The 3,439-nt window shown below is 41.6% G+C and overlaps 1 pseudogene; it reads left to right on the plus strand.

Moving 5' to 3' along the window:
* Window positions 1-618: 618 nt before the first annotated feature.
* LOC117097660 lies at window positions 619-808 on the plus strand (annotated as a pseudogene).
* Window positions 809-3,439: the final 2,631 nt, after the last annotated feature.

Consider the following 3,439-nt stretch of genomic DNA (forward strand, 5'->3'; position numbering starts at 1 on the left):
CCCAAAGTGCTGGGATTACAGGCATGAGCCACCCCGCCCGGCATACACACCTGTTAATTTTGCCTGTTTGGCCTTTCTTTCCTTACTTTGGGGTAGGTTGGGAATGTTAATCACATTAGCCCATTCCCTAGCACAGTTATTGTTTCAAAGATTGGCATATCATGTCATTCCAGTGAGAGCATCACAAAGAAAATTGGATGTTGTTTTCTTTCTGTGAATCAACCTAGAGCTTTCTTGTAAGATATTTCCCCAACACACTTGCTTGCAATCACAGGGTCCTCAATGATGGGATCTGCATTTTGTTAACAGTTAGTTTAAGGCGGTCAACTGTAGCACAGGCCAGGCCAAAAGTCAAAAACTCTTCATTACTGAATGAATATCCTAGGTAGATTATACAAGGATGTCCTTATACTACAAAAGAATGATCTTTTATAATATAAAAGGATGTCCTTATTCAGATGTCCTTAGACCAATTACTTAAACTTTTGGAATGTCCAACTATAGCCAAAATTGATGCCTGAATTGTTTCTAAAACTGACAGCTTTTATTAAAATAGCAAAAGGGCCTCTCTTTTCCTTTCTCCGCCATCGTGGCGTGTTCTTGCCTCCGCTTCTCGCCATGTCTTCTCACAAGACTTTCAGGATTAAGTGATTCCTGGCCAAGAAACAAAAGCAAAATCGTCCCATTCCCCAGTGGATTCGGATGAAAACTGGAAATAAAATCAGGTACAACTCCAAAAGGAGACATTGGAGAAGAACCAAGCTGGGTCTATAAGGAATTGCACTTGAGATGGCACACATACTTGTGCTGTGTGAAGGTCACGATCACATTACCATGTCAAACTGAAAATGTCACCAGTATCTGGAGAGTCTGATGTGTTTTCCTCTCTGAATCTATTCTGAATGCGTTGGTTGACTGGGTTCAGTAATAAATATGTGAGGCCTTTCATTTCAAAAAAATAAAAATAAAATAGCAAAAGGAAGAACTGATAGGTCACTTCTTCCTATAGCTTCCTATAGCCTACAGCTACAGAGACTTACTATTGAATTTGTTCAAAACATTTTTCTGTTTTAAATGTTTCTCACATGATTCTGATACGTGACCAGGATTGAGAACCAGTATTTCTCTATGAGAGCTAGATCAGGTGCGAATTTCAGACTTAGAGGTGTTTAATTTGACTGTTATCTCTTTCTCTTTCTACTTTTTGTGCCTGGAATACTCTTAGTTAAAACAAATTAAGCACAGTAGCTCACACCTGTAATCCCAGCACTTTGGGAGGTGGAAGCAAGCAGATCACTTGAGGTCAGGAGTTCAAGAGGAGCCTGGACAACATGGTGAAACCCCGACTCTACTAAAAAAAAAATAAAAAATACAAAAGTTAGCCAGGTGTGGTGGTGTGCATGCCTGTAGTCCCAGCTGCTCTGGAGGCTGAGGCAGGATCGTTTGAACCTGGGAGGTGGAGATTGCAGTGAGCCGAGATGACACCACTGCACTCCAGCCTGGGCGACAGAGTGAGACTCCCTCTTAAAAAATAAGTTAATTAAAACCAATTAATCTCAGGAGACTTGATTCTCTCTTGCTGAGATGGGTAGAGAGAAATCCTTTGGCAACTAAACCAAACTAAACTCTAGCATTTTCTCTGTTTTCCAAAAATCCTGTCTAAGCTCTACTTACCTGAATTTAATGCGAAACTATGCCCCCTTATTGTTCTTCTAAGCCACCTCATCTTAAAGTCTATATATTGATAGAGAAGTGCAAGAACTCAATGCAGAACCTGTGGAAAGAAAGCGAGAAAATTGTCGAAGTCTTGAAAGAAGTGAGGGTAAACAGACTGGATATCTTTCCAAGTCAAAGCAGTTTGGAGCCAAGGCTGATGGTAAAGAGAATGTTGCAGAATTTGTTAGATATCCATTAATGAAAAGAATGTGGCAATTCCTGGAACCAAAATTTGAGATTGAGAGTGGAATAAAGATATATCAGATACATCCACAATCAAATAATTTAACACGATAGCCCCTAATTGAAAGAAAAAGTGTGGGATGGAAGAAAATGGTAAATATAGAAATGTGATAAAAATGCCAGTAAATTAAACAATTATTGACTGGAAACAGCCGTAATGGCGCTTTTTGCTTTTAAAAGATGGCTCTAAACTTATTGATAAAAATAACAAATAGGCTGGGTGCAGCGGCTCACACCTGTAATCCCAGCACTTTGGGAGGCTGAGGTGGGTGGATCACCTGAGGTCAAGAGTTTGAGACCAGCCTGGGCAACATGGTGAAATCCCATCTCTACTAAATACAAAAAAGTAGGTGGGTGTTGTGGAACATGCCTGTAATCCAAGCTACACAGGAGGCTGAGGCAGGAAAATTGCTTGAACCTGGGAGGCAGAGGTTGCAGTGAGCCGAGGTTGCGCCACTGCACTCCAGCCTGGGCAACAAGAGCAAAAACTCTGTCTTAATAAATAAATAAATAAATAACAAATAGGCATTTGTCTGGGGTAGGGAACCTGTCGTTAAGGCATTTTCTTGTAAGATCCTTTTCTTGTCTGGAAGGATGTTAGAGATACGGATATGATGATTAGACTTTGTTGGGGAAAAAAGGTTTTGAATGTATGTTGATATTAAAACATTATGAATAAAATGACATATCACAGATCTGTATCACAATAATTCAGTGGCTGATGGGAGCTGAGAGGGTATATGGGGTTTCGATGAAACAAGGTTGACATGAGTTGAAAATTGTTGGCTGGGCGTGGTAGCTCACACCTGTAATCCCAGCACTTTGGGAGACCGAGGTGGGTGGATCACCTTAGGTCAGGAGTTCGAGACCAGGCTGACCAACATGGAGAAACCCCGTCTCTACTAAAAAATACAAAATTAGCTGGGCGTGGAGGTGCATGCCTGTAATACCAGCTACTCGGGAGGCTGAGGCAGGAGAATCGCTTGAACCTGGGAGGTGGAGGTTGCAGTGACCCGAGATGTGCCATTGCCCTCCAGCCTGGGCAACGAGAGTGAAACTCCGTCTCAAAAAAAGGAAAAAGAAAATTGTTAAAGGTGAGCAATGGATAAGCATCACAATATTGAGCTTCATATGTGCTTCTGGAATTACCCCCAACCTTAGTACTACTGGTAATTTCCTGGTAATTACCTATTACCCAGGAAATGGCTTACTGTAAAGAAACCCACTCTTCCCCATGAGACTGGGACAAGACCCATAGTTTGACTTTCTAATAAGGACAGACACAGACCCTCCAAATTCCCATTGTTTGTCACATAAATGATTAGGTGAACTGTCTGTTCCCATTGACCAATCTAGACAAAATGCCTGCTAGTTGACCGTATTTTAGGCAGGCATCTCTCTTTCCCCTGGTTCCTGAACTCTGGCCACACTTCAATTTCAGTGAGCAATGGAATGTGTAACACCTCCTACTCCACCCTCC

Source organism: Trachypithecus francoisi, unplaced genomic scaffold (genome assembly GCF_009764315.1).
Source record: "Trachypithecus francoisi isolate TF-2019V2 unplaced genomic scaffold, Tfra_2.0 Lachesis_group15, whole genome shotgun sequence".
In the NCBI taxonomy this organism is placed as follows: Eukaryota; Metazoa; Chordata; class Mammalia; order Primates; family Cercopithecidae; genus Trachypithecus; species Trachypithecus francoisi.